General features: G+C 56.6%; 2 protein-coding genes across 7 annotated transcripts in view; both read right to left on the bottom strand.

Annotated features, from left to right (window-relative positions):
* The window catches only part of LOC142905283 (uncharacterized), a 55,636-nt gene extending 55,206 nt beyond the window's left edge, over nt 1-430 (bottom strand). Inside the window, exon 1 of one of the 5 annotated variants that reach the window (XM_076056281.1) lies at nt 59-430. The gene's annotated coding sequence lies outside the window, so the exon portion shown is untranslated. Of the gene's footprint in view, nt 1-26 lie in introns of all 5 variants that reach the window. The other 4 variants (XM_076056279.1, XM_076056276.1, XM_076056278.1 and 1 more) reach the window with 4 other exon arrangements.
* Nucleotides 431-15,179: 14,749 nt separating this feature from the next.
* Nucleotides 15,180-18,843, bottom strand: part of LOC142907139 (uncharacterized) — a 55,088-nt gene continuing 51,424 nt past the window's right edge. For both annotated transcript variants that reach the window (XM_076056291.1, XM_076056290.1), the window contains exon 6: nt 15,180-18,843. This exon is cut by the window's right edge and continues 2,785 nt beyond it. The gene's annotated coding sequence lies outside the window, so the exon portion shown is untranslated.

Consider the following 18,843-nt stretch of genomic DNA (forward strand, 5'->3'; position numbering starts at 1 on the left):
CACCACCACCTCGTCACCACCACCACCACCTCGTCGTCCTCGTCTCTTCTCTCTCCACCTCGTCACACCGCAGCGGCGATGTCGGAACCCCGAGCCGCCGCCGCCGCCGCCATCTTTGCCGTGACGTCAACGCCACTCAAAGTTCATTGCCGAGCATCACGTGGGGTGTACGTGACGTCACTGCTGTTGAACCCCATCCTACGCGCGCCGTGACGTCAGCATGTTCTACGCGCGTCGTGACGTCAGCAAGTCCGCACGCCGTGACGTAAGCACGTCCTACGCGCGCCGTGAAGTAATCACGTTTACGTTCGCCGTGACGTAGGCACGTCTTATACACGCCGTGACGTAATCACGTCTTATACACGCCGTGACGTAGGCACGTCTTATACAACGCAGTAACGTAATCACGTCTTATACACGCCGTGACGTAGGCACGTCTTATACACGCAGTGACGTAAGCACGTCTTATTCACGCAGTGACGTAAGCACGTCTTATACACGCCGTGACGTAAGCACGTCTTATACACGCAGTGACGTAGGCACGTCTTATACACGGAGTGACGTAAGCACGTCTTTCGGTAAAGTCACCCACATCGTAGAAGGGAAACAATAAAATAATAAAAATATAAAACAATAAAATTATTATTCTTGGTTCTTTGGGTAAAGTCACCACCACGTAGATAGGGAAACAATAAAATAATAAAAATATAAAACAATTAAATTATTATTCTTGGTTCTTTCGGTAAAGTAACCCACATCGTAGAAGGGAAACAAAATAATAAAAATATAAAACAATTAAATTATTATTCTTGGTTCTTTCGCTAAAGTCACCCACATCGTAGATAGGGAAACAATAAAATAATAAAAATATAAAACAATAAAATTCTCACGACGTTTCGACTGCAGCATGAGCAATCATCATCAGGCGTGAAAACCACAACAAGAAATATTTTTGTTTAATTTTCTCGCTGTGATTGTCACGCCTGATGATGATTGACAACAAGAAATATTTTTGTTTAATTTTCTCGCTGTGATTGTCACAGCTGATGATGATTGACAACAAGAAATATTTTGTTTAATTTTCTCGCTGTGATTGTCACGCCTGATGATGATTGACAACAAGAAATATTTTTGTTTAATTTTCTCGCTGTGATTGTCACGCCTGATGATGATTGACAACAAGAAATATTTTTGTTTAATTTTCTCGCTGTGGATTTCACGCCTGATGATGATTGACAACAAGAAATATTTTTGTTTAATTTTCTCGCTGTCGATTTCACAGCTGATGATGATTGCTTCTTGTGTTGCAGTGGAAACCACAACAATAAATATTTTGTTTAATTTTCTCGCTGTGGATTTCACACCTGATGATGATTGACAACAAGAAATATTTTTGTTTAATTTTCTCGCTGTGGTTTTCACAGCTGATGATGATTGCTTCTTGTGTTGCAGTCGAAACGTCGTGAGAATTTAATTGTTTTATATTTTTATTATTTTATTGTTTCCCTTCTACGTGGTGGTGACTTTAGCGAAAGGGGGTCACGGGCTAGGGGGTGGTGGGCTAGGGGGTCACGGGCTAGGGGGTCATGGGCTAGGAGGTCACGGGCTAGGGGGTCATGGGCTAGGGGGTCACGGGCTAGGGGGTCGTGGGCTAGGGGGTCACGGGCTAGGGGGTCACGGGCTAGGGGGTGGTGGGCTAAGGGGTCACGGGCTAGGGGGTCACGGGCTAGGGGGTCACGGGCTAGGGGGTGGTGGGCTAGGGGGTGGTGGGCTAGGGGGTCACGGGCTCGGGGGTCACGGGCTAGGGGGTCACGGGCTAGGGGGTCACGGGCTAGGGGGTGGTGGGCTAGGGGGTGGTGGGCTAGGGGGTCACGGGCTAGGGGGTCACGGGCTAAGGGGTCACGGGCTAGGGGGTGGTGGGCTAGGGGGTCACGGGCTAGGGGGTCACGGGCTAGGGGGTCACGGGCTAGGGGGTCGTGGGCTAGGGGGTCACGGGCTAGGGGGTGGTGGGCTAGGGGGTGGTGGGCTAGGGGGTGGTGGGCTAGGGGGTCACGGGCTAGGGGGTGGTGGGCTAGGGGGTCACGGGCTAGGGGGTCACGGGCTAGGGGGTCATGGGCTAGGGGGTCACGGGCTAGGGGGTCACGGGCTAGGGGGTCATGGGCTAGGGGGTCACGGGCTAGGGGGTCACGGGCTAGGGGGTGGTGGGCTAGGGGGTCACGGGCTAGGGGGTCACGGGCTAGGGGGTGGTGGGTAGCTGAGTGGGTAGCTGAGTTGGTGAGTGGGTGGCTGAGTAGGTGAGTGGGTAGCTGAGTGGGTGGCTGAGTGGGTAGCTGAGTAGGTGAGTGGGTAGTTGAGTGGGTGGCTGAGTAGGTGGCTGAGTGGGTGAGTGGGTAGCTGAGTAGGTGAGTGGGTAGCTGAGTAGGTGAGTGGGTGGCTGAGTGGGTAGCTGAGTAGGTGAGTGGGTAGCTGAGTAGGTGAGTGGGTGGCTGAGTAGGTGAGTGGTTAGCTGAGTAGGTGAGTGGGTGGCTGAGTGGGTGGCTGAGTGGGTAGCTGAGTGGGTAGCTGAGTAGGTGAGTGGGTAGCTGAGTAGGTGGCTGAGTGGGTAGCTGAGTAGGTGAGTGGGTAGCTGAGTAGGTGAGTGGGTGGCTGAGTAGGTGGCTGTGTGGGTGGCTGAGTGGGTGGCTGAGTAGCTGAGTGGGTGGCTGAGTAGCTGAGTGGGTAGCTGAGTAGGTGAGTGGGTAGCTGAGTAGGTGAGTGGGTGGCTGAGTGGGTAGCTGAGTAGGTGAGTGGGTAGCTGAGTAGGTGAGTGGGTGGCTGAGTAGGTGAGTGGGTAGCTGAGTAGGTGAGTGGGTAGTTGAGTGGGTGGCTGAGTGGGTAGCTGAGTAGGTGAGTGGGTAGCTGAGTAGGTGAGTGGGTAGCTGAGTAGGTGAGTGGGTAGCTGAGTAGGTGAGTGGGTAGCTGAGTAGGTAGCTGAGTAGGTGAGTGGGTGGCTGAGTAGGTGAGTGGGTAGCTGAGTAGGTGAGTGGGTAGCTGAGTAGGCTAGTGGGTAGCTGAGTAGGTGAGTGGGTAGCTGAGTAGGTGAGTGGGTAGCTGAGTAGGCTAGTGGGTAGCTGAGTAGGTGAGTGGGTATCTGAGTAGGTGAGTGGGTAGCTGAGTAGGTGAGTGGGTGGCTGAGTAGCTGAGTAGGTGAGTGGGTAGCTGAGTAGGTGAGTGGGTGGCTGAGTAGGTGAGTGGGTGGCTGATTGGGTGGCTGAGTGGGTGGCTGAGTAGGTGAGTGGGTAGCTGAGGAGGTGAGTGGGTGGCTGAGTAGGCGAGTGGGTGGCTGAGTAGGTGAGTGGGTAGCTGATTGGGTGGCTGAGTAGGTGAGTGCGTAGCCGAGTAGGTGAGTGGGTAGCTGAGTAGGTGAGTGGGTGGCTGAGTAGGTGAGTGGGTGGCTGAGTAGGTGAGTGGGTAGCTGAGTAGGTGAGTGGGTGGCTGTGTGGGTGGCTGAGTGGGTGGCTGAGTGGGTGGCTGAGTAGCTGAGTGGGTGGCTGAGTAGGTGAGTGGGTAGCTGAGTGGGTGAGTGGGTGGCTGAGTAGGTGAGTGGGTGGCTGAGTAGGTGAGTGGGTAGCTGTTTGGGTGGCTGAGTAGGTGAGTGGGTGGCTGAGTAGGTGAGTGGGTAGCTGAGTAGGTGAGTGGGTAGCTGAGTAGGTAGCTGAGGTGAGTGGGTGGCTGAGTAGGTGGCTGTGTGGGTGGCTGAGTATGTGGCTGAGTGGGTGGCTGAGTAGCTGAGTGGGTGGCTGAGTAGGTGAGTGGGTAGCTGAGTGGGTGAGTGGGTGGCTGAGTAGGTGAGTGGGTGGCTGAGTAGGTGAGTGGGTAGCTGATTGGGTGGCTGAGTAGGTGAGTGGGTGGTTGAGTAGGTGAGTGGGTAGCTGAGTAGGTGAGTGGGTAGCTGGGTAGGTGAGTGGGTAGCTGAGTAGGTGAGTGGGTAGCTGAGTAGGTGAGTGGGTGGCTGAGTAGGTGAGCGGGTGGCTGAGTAGGTGGCTGAGTGGGTGGCTGTGTGGATGGCTGAGTGGGTGGCTGAGTGGGTGGCTGAGTAGCTGATTGGGTGGCTGAGTGGGTGGCTGAGTAGCTGAGTGGGTGGGTGAGTGGGTATCTGAGTAGGTGAGTGCGTGGCTGAGTGGGTAGCTGAGTGGCTGAGTGGGTGGCTGAGTGGGTAGCTGAGTGGGTGGCTGAGTAGCTGGGTGGGTAGCTGAGTAGGTGAGTGGGTGGCTGAGTGGGTAGCTGAGTAGGTAGCTGAGTGGGTGGCTGAGTGGGTAGCTGAGTAGGTGAGTGGGTAGCTGAGTGGATGAGTGGGTGGCTGAGTGGGTGAGTGGGTGGCTGATTTGGTGGCTGAGTAGGTGAGTGGGTGGCTGAGTAGGTGGCTGTGCGGGTGGCTGAGTGAGTAGCTGAGTAGGTGAGTGCATGGCTGAGTGGGTAGCTGAGTATGTGAGTGGATAGCTGAGTGGGTGAGTGGGTGGCTGAGTGGGTGAGTGGGTGGCTGAGTAGGTGAGTGGGTAGCTGAGTAGGTGAGTGGGTGGCTGAGTGGGTAGCTGAGTAGGTGAGTGGGTAGCTGAGTAGGTGAGTGGGTGGCTGAGTAGGTGAGTGGTTAGCTGAGTAGGTGAGTGGGTGGCTGAGTGGGTGGCTGAGTGGGTAGCTGAGTGGGTAGCTGAGTAGGTGAGTGGGTAGCTGAGTAGGTGGCTGAGTGGGTAGCTGAGTAGGTGAGTGGGTAGCTGAGTAGGTGAGTGGGTGGCTGAGTAGGTGGCTGTGTGGGTGGCTGAGTGGGTGGCTGAGTAGCTGAGTGGGTGGCTGAGTAGCTGAGTGGGTAGCTGAGTAGGTGAGTGGGTAGCTGAGTAGGTGAGTGGGTGGCTGAGTGGGTAGCTGAGTAGGTGAGTGGGTAGCTGAGTAGGTGAGTGGGTGGCTGAGTAGGTGAGTGGGTAGCTGAGTAGGTGAGTGGGTAGTTGAGTGGGTGGCTGAGTGGGTAGCTGAGTAGGTGAGTGGGTAGCTGAGTAGGTGAGTGGGTAGCTGAGTAGGTGAGTGGGTAGCTGAGTAGGTGAGTGGGTAGCTGAGTAGGTAGCTGAGTAGGTGAGTGGGTGGCTGAGTAGGTGAGTGGGTAGCTGAGTAGGTGAGTGGGTAGCTGAGTAGGCTAGTGGGTAGCTGAGTAGGTGAGTGGGTAGCTGAGTAGGTGAGTGGGTAGCTGAGTAGGCTAGTGGGTAGCTGAGTAGGTGAGTGGGTATCTGAGTAGGTGAGTGGGTAGCTGAGTAGGTGAGTGGGTGGCTGAGTAGCTGAGTAGGTGAGTGGGTAGCTGAGTAGGTGAGTGGGTGGCTGAGTAGGTGAGTGGGTGGCTGATTGGGTGGCTGAGTGGGTGGCTGAGTAGGTGAGTGGGTAGCTGAGGAGGTGAGTGGGTGGCTGAGTAGGCGAGTGGGTGGCTGAGTAGGTGAGTGGGTAGCTGATTGGGTGGCTGAGTAGGTGAGTGGGTAGCCGAGTAGGTGAGTGGGTAGCTGAGTAGGTGAGTGGGTGGCTGAGTAGGTGAGTGGGTGGCTGAGTAGGTGAGTGGGTAGCTGAGTAGGTGAGTGGGTGGCTGTGTGGGTGGCTGAGTGGGTGGCTGAGTGGGTGGCTGAGTAGCTGAGTGGGTGGCTGAGTAGGTGAGTGGGTAGCTGAGTGGGTGAGTGGATGGCTGAGTAGGTGAGTGGGTGGCTGAGTAGGTGAGTGGGTAGCTGTTTGGGTGGCTGAGTAGGTGAGTGGGTGGCTGAGTAGGTGAGTGGGTAGCTGAGTAGGTGAGTGGGTAGCTGAGTAGGTAGCTGAGGTGAGTGGGTGGCTGAGTAGGTGGCTGTGTGGGTGGCTGAGTATGTGGCTGAGTGGGTGGCTGAGTAGCTGAGTGGGTGGCTGAGTAGGTGAGTGGGTAGCTGAGTGGGTGAGTGGGTGGCTGAGTAGGTGAGTGGGTGGCTGAGTAGGTGAGTGGGTAGCTGATTGGGTGGCTGAGTAGGTGAGTGGGTGGTTGAGTAGGTGAGTGGGTAGCTGAGTAGGTGAGTGGGTAGCTGGGTAGGTGAGTGGGTAGCTGAGTAGGTGAGTGGGTAGCTGAGTAGGTGAGTGGGTGGCTGAGTAGGTGAGCGGGTGGCTGAGTAGGTGGCTGAGTGGGTGGCTGTGTGGATGGCTGAGTGGGTGGCTGAGTGGGTGGCTGAGTAGCTGATTGGGTGGCTGAGTGGGTGGCTGAGTAGCTGAGTGGGTGGGTGAGTGGGTATCTGAGTAGGTGAGTGCGTGGCTGAGTGGGTAGCTGAGTGGCTGAGTGGGTGGCTGAGTGGGTAGCTGAGTGGGTGGCTGAGTAGCTGGGTGGGTAGCTGAGTAGGTGAGTGGGTGGCTGAGTGGGTAGCTGAGTAGGTAGCTGAGTGGGTGGCTGAGTGGGTAGCTGAGTAGGTGAGTGGGTAGCTGAGTGGATGAGTGGGTGGCTGAGTGGGTGAGTGGGTGGCTGATTTGGTGGCTGAGTAGGTGAGTGGGTGGCTGAGTAGGTGGCTGTGCGGGTGGCTGAGTGAGTAGCTGAGTAGGTGAGTGCATGGCTGAGTGGGTAGCTGAGTATGTGAGTGGATAGCTGAGTGGGTGAGTGGGTGGCTGAGTGGGTGAGTGGGTGGCTGAGTAGGTGAGTGGGTAACTGAGTAGGTGAGTGGGTGGCTAAGTAGGTGAGTGGATAGCTGAGTGGATGGCTGAGTAGCTGAGTGGGTGGCTGAGTGGGTAGCTGAGTGGCTGAGTGGGTAGCTGAGTGGGTAGCTGAGTGGCTGAGTAGGTGAGTGGGTAGCTGAGTTGGTGAGTGGGTAGCTGAGTAGGTGAGTGGGTAGCTGTGTGGGTGAGTGGGTAGCTGAGTAGGTAGCTGAGTTGGTGAGTGGGTGGCTGAGTAGGTGAGTGGGTGGCTGAGTAGGTGGGTGGCTGGGTAGCTGAGGTGAGTGGGTGGCTGAGTGGGTAGGTGAGTAGGTAGCTGAGTAGGTGAGTGGGTGGCTGAGTGGGTAGCTGAGTAGCTGAGTAGGTAGCTGAGTGGGTGAGTGGGTGGCTGAGTAGCTGAGTAGGTGGCTGAGTAGGTGAGTGGATAGCCGAGTGGGTGGCTGAGTAGGTGGCTGAGTGGGTGGCTGAGTGGGTAGCTGAGTGGCTGAGTGGGTAGCTGAGTAGGTGAGTGGGTAGCTGAGTTGGTGAGTGGGTAGCTGAGTGGGTGAGTGGGTGGCTGAGTAGGTGAGTGGGTAGCTGTGTGGGTGAGTGGGTAGCTGATTGGGTGGCTGAGTAGGTGAGTGGGTAGCTGAGTTGGTGAGTGGGTGGCTGAGTAGGTGGCTGAGTAGGTGAGTGGGTGGCTGAGTAGGTGAGTGGGTGGCTGAGTGGGTAGCTGAGGTGAGTGGGTGGCTGAGTGGGTAGGTAGCTGAGTAGGTGAGTGGGTGGCTGAGTGGGTAGCTGAGTAGGTAGCTGAGTGGGTGGGTGAGTGGGTGAATGGGTGGCTGAGTAGGTGGCTGAGTAGGTGAGTGGATAGCTGAGTAGGTGGCTGAGTGTGTGGCTGAGTGGGTGGCTGAGTAGCTGAGTGGGTGGCTGAGTGGGTAGCTGAGTAGGTGAGTGGGTAGCTGAGTGGGTGGCTGAGTGGGTAGCTGAGTAGCTGAGTGGGTGGCTGAGTAGGTGAGTGGGTAGCTGAGTTGGTGAGTGGGTAGCTGAATGGGTGAGTGGGTGGATGAGTAGGTGAGTGGGTAGCTGTGTAGGTGAGTGGGTAGCTGAGTGGGTGGCTGAGTAGGTGAGTGGGTAGCTGAGTTGGTGAGTGGGTAGCTGAGTTGGTGAGTGGGTGGCTGAATGGGTGAGTGGGTGGCTGAGTAGGTGAGTGGGTAGCTGTGAAGCTGAGTGGGTGGCTGAGTAGGTGAGTGGGTGGCTGAGTAGGTGAGTGGGTGGCTAAGTAGGTGAGTGAATAGCTGAGTGGATGGCTGAGTAGCTGAGTGGGTGGCTGAGTGGGTAGCTGAGTGGCTGAGTGGGTAGCTGAGTGGGTAGCTGAGTGGCTGAGTAGGTGAGTGGGTAGCTGAGTTGGTGAGTGGGTAGCTGAGTAGGTGAGTGGGTAGCTGTGTGGGTGAGTGGGTAGCTGAGTAGGTAGCTGAGTTGGTGAGTGGGTGGCTGAGTAGGTGAGTGGGTGGCTGAGTAGGTGAGTGGCTGGGTAGCTGAGGTGAGTGGGTGGCTGAGTGGGTAGGTGAGTAGGTAGCTGAGTAGGTGAGTGGGTGGCTGAGTGGGTAGCTGAGTAGCTGAGTAGGTAGCTGAGTGGGTGAGTGGGTGGCTGAGTAGGTGAGTGGGTAGCTGAGTAGGTGGCTGAGTAGGTGAGTGGATAGCCGAGTGGGTGGCTGAGTAGGTGGCTGAGTGGGTGGCTGAGTGGGTAGCTGAGTGGCTGAGTGGGTAGCTGAGTAGGTGAGTGGGTAGCTGAGTTGGTGAGTGGGTAGCTGAGTGGGTGAGTGGGTGGCTGAGTAGGTGAGTGGGTAGCTGTGTGGGTGAGTGGGTAGCTGATTGGGTGGCTGAGTAGGTGAGTGGGTAGCTGAGTTGGTGAGTGGGTGGCTGAGTAGGTGGCTGAGTAGGTGAGTGGGTGGCTGAGTAGGTGAGTGGGTGGCTGAGTGGGTAGCTGAGGTGAGTGGGTGGCTGAGTGGGTAGGTAGCTGAGTAGGTGAGTGGGTGGCTGAGTGGGTAGCTGAGTAGGTGAGTGGGTGGCTGAGTAGGTGAGTGGGTAGCTGAGTGGGTGAGTGGGTGGCTGAGTAGGTGAGTGGGTGGCTGAGTAGGTGAGTGGGTGGCTGAGTAGGTGAGTGGGTAGCTGAGTGGGTGAGTGGGTGGCTGAGTAGGTGAGTGGGTGGCTGAGTAGGTGAGTGGGTAGCTGTTTGGGTGGCTGAGTAGGTGAGTGGGTGGCTGAGTAGGTGAGTGGGTAGCTGAGTAGGTGAGTGGGTAGCTGAGTAGGTAGCTGAGGTGAGTGGGTGGCTGAGTAGGTGGCTGTGTGGGTGGCTGAGTATGTGGCTGAGTGGGTGGCTGAGTAGCTGAGTGGGTGGCTGAGTAGGTGAGTGGGTAGCTGAGTGGGTGAGTGGGTGGCTGAGTAGGTGAGTGGGTGGCTGAGTAGGTGAGTGGGTAGCTGATTGGGTGGCTGAGTAGGTGAGTGGGTGGTTGAGTAGGTGAGTGGGTAGCTGAGTAGGTGAGTGGGTAGCTGGGTAGGTGAGTGGGTAGCTGAGTAGGTGAGTGGGTAGCTGAGTAGGTGAGTGGGTGGCTGAGTAGGTGAGCGGGTGGCTGAGTAGGTGGCTGAGTGGGTGGCTGTGTGGATGGCTGAGTGGGTGGCTGAGTGGGTGGCTGAGTAGCTGATTGGGTGGCTGAGTGGGTGGCTGAGTAGCTGAGTGGGTGGGTGAGTGGGTATCTGAGTAGGTGAGTGCGTGGCTGAGTGGGTAGCTGAGTGGCTGAGTGGGTGGCTGAGTGGGTAGCTGAGTGGGTGGCTGAGTAGCTGGGTGGGTAGCTGAGTAGGTGAGTGGGTGGCTGAGTGGGTAGCTGAGTAGGTAGCTGAGTGGGTGGCTGAGTGGGTAGCTGAGTAGGTGAGTGGGTAGCTGAGTGGATGAGTGGGTGGCTGAGTGGGTGAGTGGGTGGCTGATTTGGTGGCTGAGTAGGTGAGTGGGTGGCTGAGTAGGTGGCTGTGCGGGTGGCTGAGTGAGTAGCTGAGTAGGTGAGTGCATGGCTGAGTGGGTAGCTGAGTATGTGAGTGGATAGCTGAGTGGGTGAGTGGGTGGCTGAGTGGGTGAGTGGGTGGCTGAGTAGGTGAGTGGGTAGCTGAGTAGGTGAGTGGGTGGCTGAGTGGGTAGCTGAGTAGGTGAGTGGGTAGCTGAGTAGGTGAGTGGGTGGCTGAGTAGGTGAGTGGTTAGCTGAGTAGGTGAGTGGGTGGCTGAGTGGGTGGCTGAGTGGGTAGCTGAGTGGGTAGCTGAGTAGGTGAGTGGGTAGCTGAGTAGGTGGCTGAGTGGGTAGCTGAGTAGGTGAGTGGGTAGCTGAGTAGGTGAGTGGGTGGCTGAGTAGGTGGCTGTGTGGGTGGCTGAGTGGGTGGCTGAGTAGCTGAGTGGGTGGCTGAGTAGCTGAGTGGGTAGCTGAGTAGGTGAGTGGGTAGCTGAGTAGGTGAGTGGGTGGCTGAGTGGGTAGCTGAGTAGGTGAGTGGGTAGCTGAGTAGGTGAGTGGGTGGCTGAGTAGGTGAGTGGGTAGCTGAGTAGGTGAGTGGGTAGTTGAGTGGGTGGCTGAGTGGGTAGCTGAGTAGGTGAGTGGGTAGCTGAGTAGGTGAGTGGGTAGCTGAGTAGGTGAGTGGGTAGCTGAGTAGGTGAGTGGGTAGCTGAGTAGGTAGCTGAGTAGGTGAGTGGGTGGCTGAGTAGGTGAGTGGGTAGCTGAGTAGGTGAGTGGGTAGCTGAGTAGGCTAGTGGGTAGCTGAGTAGGTGAGTGGGTAGCTGAGTAGGTGAGTGGGTAGCTGAGTAGGCTAGTGGGTAGCTGAGTAGGTGAGTGGGTATCTGAGTAGGTGAGTGGGTAGCTGAGTAGGTGAGTGGGTGGCTGAGTAGCTGAGTAGGTGAGTGGGTAGCTGAGTAGGTGAGTGGGTGGCTGAGTAGGTGAGTGGGTGGCTGATTGGGTGGCTGAGTGGGTGGCTGAGTAGGTGAGTGGGTAGCTGAGGAGGTGAGTGGGTGGCTGAGTAGGCGAGTGGGTGGCTGAGTAGGTGAGTGGGTAGCTGATTGGGTGGCTGAGTAGGTGAGTGGGTAGCCGAGTAGGTGAGTGGGTAGCTGAGTAGGTGAGTGGGTGGCTGAGTAGGTGAGTGGGTGGCTGAGTAGGTGAGTGGGTAGCTGAGTAGGTGAGTGGGTGGCTGTGTGGGTGGCTGAGTGGGTGGCTGAGTGGGTGGCTGAGTAGCTGAGTGGGTGGCTGAGTAGGTGAGTGGGTAGCTGAGTGGGTGAGTGGATGGCTGAGTAGGTGAGTGGGTGGCTGAGTAGGTGAGTGGGTAGCTGTTTGGGTGGCTGAGTAGGTGAGTGGGTGGCTGAGTAGGTGAGTGGGTAGCTGAGTAGGTGAGTGGGTAGCTGAGTAGGTAGCTGAGGTGAGTGGGTGGCTGAGTAGGTGGCTGTGTGGGTGGCTGAGTATGTGGCTGAGTGGGTGGCTGAGTAGCTGAGTGGGTGGCTGAGTAGGTGAGTGGGTAGCTGAGTGGGTGAGTGGGTGGCTGAGTAGGTGAGTGGGTGGCTGAGTAGGTGAGTGGGTAGCTGATTGGGTGGCTGAGTAGGTGAGTGGGTGGTTGAGTAGGTGAGTGGGTAGCTGAGTAGGTGAGTGGGTAGCTGGGTAGGTGAGTGGGTAGCTGAGTAGGTGAGTGGGTAGCTGAGTAGGTGAGTGGGTGGCTGAGTAGGTGAGCGGGTGGCTGAGTAGGTGGCTGAGTGGGTGGCTGTGTGGATGGCTGAGTGGGTGGCTGAGTGGGTGGCTGAGTAGCTGATTGGGTGGCTGAGTGGGTGGCTGAGTAGCTGAGTGGGTGGGTGAGTGGGTATCTGAGTAGGTGAGTGCGTGGCTGAGTGGGTAGCTGAGTGGCTGAGTGGGTGGCTGAGTGGGTAGCTGAGTGGGTGGCTGAGTAGCTGGGTGGGTAGCTGAGTAGGTGAGTGGGTGGCTGAGTGGGTAGCTGAGTAGGTAGCTGAGTGGGTGGCTGAGTGGGTAGCTGAGTAGGTGAGTGGGTAGCTGAGTGGATGAGTGGGTGGCTGAGTGGGTGAGTGGGTGGCTGATTTGGTGGCTGAGTAGGTGAGTGGGTGGCTGAGTAGGTGGCTGTGCGGGTGGCTGAGTGAGTAGCTGAGTAGGTGAGTGCATGGCTGAGTGGGTAGCTGAGTATGTGAGTGGATAGCTGAGTGGGTGAGTGGGTGGCTGAGTGGGTGAGTGGGTGGCTGAGTAGGTGAGTGGGTAACTGAGTAGGTGAGTGGGTGGCTAAGTAGGTGAGTGGATAGCTGAGTGGATGGCTGAGTAGCTGAGTGGGTGGCTGAGTGGGTAGCTGAGTGGCTGAGTGGGTAGCTGAGTGGGTAGCTGAGTGGCTGAGTAGGTGAGTGGGTAGCTGAGTTGGTGAGTGGGTAGCTGAGTAGGTGAGTGGGTAGCTGTGTGGGTGAGTGGGTAGCTGAGTAGGTAGCTGAGTTGGTGAGTGGGTGGCTGAGTAGGTGAGTGGGTGGCTGAGTAGGTGGGTGGCTGGGTAGCTGAGGTGAGTGGGTGGCTGAGTGGGTAGGTGAGTAGGTAGCTGAGTAGGTGAGTGGGTGGCTGAGTGGGTAGCTGAGTAGCTGAGTAGGTAGCTGAGTGGGTGAGTGGGTGGCTGAGTAGCTGAGTAGGTGGCTGAGTAGGTGAGTGGATAGCCGAGTGGGTGGCTGAGTAGGTGGCTGAGTGGGTGGCTGAGTGGGTAGCTGAGTGGCTGAGTGGGTAGCTGAGTAGGTGAGTGGGTAGCTGAGTTGGTGAGTGGGTAGCTGAGTGGGTGAGTGGGTGGCTGAGTAGGTGAGTGGGTAGCTGTGTGGGTGAGTGGGTAGCTGATTGGGTGGCTGAGTAGGTGAGTGGGTAGCTGAGTTGGTGAGTGGGTGGCTGAGTAGGTGGCTGAGTAGGTGAGTGGGTGGCTGAGTAGGTGAGTGGGTGGCTGAGTGGGTAGCTGAGGTGAGTGGGTGGCTGAGTGGGTAGGTAGCTGAGTAGGTGAGTGGGTGGCTGAGTGGGTAGCTGAGTAGGTAGCTGAGTGGGTGGGTGAGTGGGTGAATGGGTGGCTGAGTAGGTGGCTGAGTAGGTGAGTGGATAGCTGAGTAGGTGGCTGAGTGTGTGGCTGAGTGGGTGGCTGAGTAGCTGAGTGGGTGGCTGAGTGGGTAGCTGAGTAGGTGAGTGGGTAGCTGAGTGGGTGGCTGAGTGGGTAGCTGAGTAGCTGAGTGGGTGGCTGAGTAGGTGAGTGGGTAGCTGAGTTGGTGAGTGGGTAGCTGAATGGGTGAGTGGGTGGATGAGTAGGTGAGTGGGTAGCTGTGTAGGTGAGTGGGTAGCTGAGTGGGTGGCTGAGTAGGTGAGTGGGTAGCTGAGTTGGTGAGTGGGTAGCTGAGTTGGTGAGTGGGTGGCTGAATGGGTGAGTGGGTGGCTGAGTAGGTGAGTGGGTAGCTGTGAAGCTGAGTGGGTGGCTGAGTAGGTGAGTGGGTGGCTGAGTAGGTGAGTGGGTGGCTAAGTAGGTGAGTGAATAGCTGAGTGGATGGCTGAGTAGCTGAGTGGGTGGCTGAGTGGGTAGCTGAGTGGCTGAGTGGGTAGCTGAGTGGGTAGCTGAGTGGCTGAGTAGGTGAGTGGGTAGCTGAGTTGGTGAGTGGGTAGCTGAGTAGGTGAGTGGGTAGCTGTGTGGGTGAGTGGGTAGCTGAGTAGGTAGCTGAGTTGGTGAGTGGGTGGCTGAGTAGGTGAGTGGGTGGCTGAGTAGGTGAGTGGCTGGGTAGCTGAGGTGAGTGGGTGGCTGAGTGGGTAGGTGAGTAGGTAGCTGAGTAGGTGAGTGGGTGGCTGAGTGGGTAGCTGAGTAGCTGAGTAGGTAGCTGAGTGGGTGAGTGGGTGGCTGAGTAGGTGAGTGGGTAGCTGAGTAGGTGGCTGAGTAGGTGAGTGGATAGCCGAGTGGGTGGCTGAGTAGGTGGCTGAGTGGGTGGCTGAGTGGGTAGCTGAGTGGCTGAGTGGGTAGCTGAGTAGGTGAGTGGGTAGCTGAGTTGGTGAGTGGGTAGCTGAGTGGGTGAGTGGGTGGCTGAGTAGGTGAGTGGGTAGCTGTGTGGGTGAGTGGGTAGCTGATTGGGTGGCTGAGTAGGTGAGTGGGTAGCTGAGTTGGTGAGTGGGTGGCTGAGTAGGTGGCTGAGTAGGTGAGTGGGTGGCTGAGTAGGTGAGTGGGTGGCTGAGTGGGTAGCTGAGGTGAGTGGGTGGCTGAGTGGGTAGGTAGCTGAGTAGGTGAGTGGGTGGCTGAGTGGGTAGCTGAGTAGGTAGCTGAGTGGGTGGGTGAGTGGGTGAGTGGGTGGCTGAGTAGGTGGCTGAGTAGGTGAGTGGATAGCTGAGTAGGTGGCTGAGTGTGTGGCTGAGTGGGTGGCTGAGTAGCTGAGTGGGTGGCTGAGTGGGTAGCTGAGTAGGTGAGTGGGTAGCTGAGTGGGTGGCTGAGTGGGTAGCTGAGTAGCTGAGTGGGTGGCTGAGTAGGTGAGTGGGTAGCTGAGTTGGTGAGTGGGTAGCTGAATGGGTGAGTGGGTGGATGAGTAGGTGAGTGGGTAGCTGTGTAGGTGAGTGGGTAGCTGAGTGGGTGGCTGAGTAGGTGAGTGGGTAGCTGAGTTGGTGAGTGGGTAGCTGAGTTGGTGAGTGGGTGGCTGAATGGGTGAGTGGGTGGCTGAGTAGGTGAGTGGGTAGCTGTGAAGCTGAGTGGGTGGCTGAGTAGGTGAGTGGGTGGCTGAGTAGGTGAGTGGGTGGCTGAGTAGGTGAGTGGGTGGGCGAGTGGTTGAGTGGGTAGCTGAGTAGGTGAGTGGGTGGCTGAGTAGGTGAGTGGGTAGCTGAGTGGGTGGCTGAGTTGGTGAGTGGGTAGCTGAGTAGCTGAGTGGGTAGCTGAGTGGGTGAGTGGGTGGCTGAGTAGCTGAGTGAGTAGCTGGGTGGGTAGCTGAGGTGAGTGGGTAGCTGAGTGGGTGAGTGGGTAGCTGAGTAGCTGAGTGGGTCACTGAGTAGCTGAGTGGGTAGCTGAGTAGGTGAGTGGGTAGCTAAGTGGGTGGCTGAGTGGGTAGCTGAGTGGGTGGCTGAGTAGGTGAGTGGGTGGCTGAGTAGGTGAGTGGGTAGCTGAGTAGGTGAGTGGGTGGCTGAGTAGGTGAGTGGGTGGCTGAGTAGGTGAGTGGGTGGCTGATTGGGTGGCTGAGTAGCTGAGTGGGTGGCTGAGTGGGTGGCTGAGTAGGTGAGTGGGTGAGTGGGTAGCTGAGTGGGTGGCTGAGGGGGTAGCCGAGTAGGTGAGTGGGTGGCTGAGTGGGTGGCTGAGTAGGTGGCTGAGAGGGTGAGTGGGTGGCTGAGTAGCTGGCTGAGTGGGTGAGTGGGTGGCTGAGTGGCTGGCTGAGTGGGTGGCTGAGTGGGTGGCTGAGTGGGTGGCTGAGTAGGTGGCTGAGTGTGTGAGTGGGTGGCTGAGTGGGTGAGGGTAAAACACGACAGTTTACCGGTTCATAGTTTTAACAGCCAGGATCGCGTTTAATCGACAGCCACAAGAGTGAGCGGGAACGCGAACACATGGCCGGTATATACACAGAGACACACAGACTCACTCATAGAGACCCACAGACTCATCACACAGAGACACACAGACTCACCACACAGAGACCCACAGACTCACCACACAGAGACCCACAGACTCACCTCACAGACACCTACAGACTCACCACACAGACACCCACAGACTCATCACACAGAGACCCACCACACAGAGACCCACAGACTCACCACACAGAGACCCACAGACTCACCACACAGAGACCCACAGATTCACCACACAGAGAGCCATAGACTCACCACAGAGACCCACAGACTCACCACACAGAGACCCACAGACTCACCACACAGAGACCCACCACACAGAGACACACAGACTCACCACACAAAGACACACAGACTCACCACACAGAGACCCACAGACTCACCACACAGAGACCCACAGACTCACCACACAGAGACACACAGACTCACCACACAGAGACCCACAGACTCACCACATAGACCCACAGACTCACCACACAGAGACACACAGACTCACCACACAGAGACACACAGACTCACCACACAGAGACCCACAGACTCACCACACAGAGACCCACATACTCACTCATAGAGACCCAGAGACTCACCACACAGAGACCCATAGACTCACCACACAGAGACCCATAGACTCATCACACAGAGACCCACATACTCACCACACAGAGACCCACAGACTCACCACAGAGACCCACAGACTCACCACAGAGACCCACAGACTCACCACACAGAACCCACCACACAGAGACCCACAGACTCACCACACAGAGACCCACAGACTCACCACACAGAGACACACAGACTCACCACACAGAGACCCACAGACTCACCACAGAGACCCACAGACTCACCACACAGAACCCACCACACAGAGACCCACAGACTCACCACACAGAGACCCACAGACTCACCACACAGAGACACACAGACTCACCACACAGAGACCCACAGACTCACCACACAGAGACACACAGACTCACCACACAGAGACCCACAGACTCACCACACAGAGACCCACAGACTCATCACACAGAGACACAAAGACTCACCACACAGAGACCCACAGACTCACCACACAGAGACCCACAGACTCACCACACAGAGACCCACCACACAGAGACACACAGACTCACCACACAGAGACACACAGACTCATCACACAGAGACACACAGACTCACCACACAGAGACACACAGACTCATCACATAGAGACCCACAGACTCATCACACAGAGACACACAGACTCACCACACAGAGACCCACAGACTCACCACACAGAGACCCACAGACTCACCACACAGAGAGCCACAGACTCACCACACAGAGACCCACCACACAGAGACCCACAGACTCATCACACAGAGACCCACAGACTCATCACACAGAGACCCACAAACTCACCACATAGAGGCCCAGAGACTCATCACACAGAGAGCCATAGACTCACCACACAGAGACCCACAGACTCACCACACAGAGACCCACAGACTCATCACACAGAGAGCCACAGACTCATCAAACAGAGACCCAGAGACTCATCACACAGAGACCCAGAGACTCACCACACAGAGACCCACAGACTCACCACACAGAGACCCACAGACTCACCACACAGAGACCCACAGACTCACCACACAGAGACCCACAGACTCACCACACAGAGACCCACAGACTCATCACACAGAGACCCACAGACTCACCACACAGAGACCCACAGACTCACCACACAGAGACCCACAGACTCACCACACAGAGACCCACAGACTCATCACACAGAGACCCATAGACTCACCACACAGAGACCCACAGACTCACCACACAGAGAGCCACAGACTCACCACACAGAGACCCACCACACAGAGACCCACAGACTCACCACACAGAGACCCACAGACTCATCACACAGAGACCCACAAACTCACCACATAGAGACCCACAGACTCATCACACAGAGAGCCATAGACTCACCACACAGAGACCCACAGACTCACCACACAGAGACCCACAGACTCATCACACAGAGAGCCACAGACTCATCAAACAGAGACCCACAGACTCACCACACAGAGACCCACAGACTCACCACACAGAGACCCACAGACTCACCACACAGAGACCCACAGACTCACCACACAGAGACCCAGAGACTCATCACACAGAGACCCAGAGACTCACCACAGAGACCCACAGACTCACCACACAGAGACCCACAGACTCACCTCACAGACACCTACAGACTCACCACACAGACACCCACAGACTCATCACACAGAGACCCACCACACAGAGACCCACAGACTCACCACAGAGACCCACAGACTCACCACACAGAGACCCACAGACTCACCACACAGAGACCCACCACACAGAGACACACAGACTCACCACACAAAGACACACAGACTCACCACACAGAGACCCACAGACTCACCACACAGAGACCCACAGACTCACCACACAGAGACACACAGACTCACCACACAGAGACCCACAGACTCACCACATAGACCCACAGACTCACCACACAGAGACACACAGACTTACCACACAAAGACACACAGACTCACCACACAGAGACCCACAGACTCACCACACAGAGACCCACAGACTCACCACACAGAGACACACAGACTCACCACACAGAGACCCACAGACTCACCACATAGACCCACAGACTCACCACACAGAGACACACAGACTCACCACACAGAGACACACAGACTCACCACACAGAGACCCACATACTCACTCATAGAGACCCAGAGACTCACCACACAGAGACCCACAGACTCACCACACAGAGACCCACAGACTCACCACACAGAGACACACAGACTCACCACACAGAGACCCATAGACTCACCACACAGAGACCCATAGACTCATCACACAGAGACCCACATACTCACCACACAGAGACCCACAGACTCACCACAGAGACCCACAGACTCACCACAGAGACCCACAGACTCACCACACAGAACCCACCACACAGAGACCCACAGACTCACCACACAGAGACCCACAGACTCACCACACAGAGACACACAGACTCACCACACAGAGACCCACAGACTCACCACACAGAGACACACAGACTCACCACACAGAGACCCACAGACTCACCACACAGAGACCCACAGACTCATCACACAGAGACACAAAGACTCACCACACAGAGACCCACAGACTCACCACACAGAGACCCACAGACTCACCACACAGAGACCCACAGACTCACCACACAGAGACCCACAGACTCACCACACAGAGACCCACCACACAGAGACACACAGACTCACCACACAGAGACACACAGACTCATCACACAGAGACACACAGACTCATCACACAGAGACACACAGACTCACCACACAGAGACACACAGACTCACCAAACAGAGACACACAGACTCATCACATAGAGACCCACAGACTCATCACACAGAGACACACAGACTCACCACACAGAGACCCACAGACTCACCACACAGAGACCCACAGACTCACCACACAGAGAGCCACAGACTCACCACACAGAGACCCACCACACAGAGACCCACAGACTCACCACACAGAGA

The sequence above is a fragment of the Petromyzon marinus genome, chromosome 75 (genome assembly GCF_048934315.1).
Source record: "Petromyzon marinus isolate PM22_M1 ecotype Great Lakes invasive population chromosome 75, UKy_Petmar_22M1.pri1.0, whole genome shotgun sequence".
NCBI classification, from domain to species: Eukaryota; Metazoa; Chordata; class Hyperoartia; order Petromyzontiformes; family Petromyzontidae; genus Petromyzon; species Petromyzon marinus.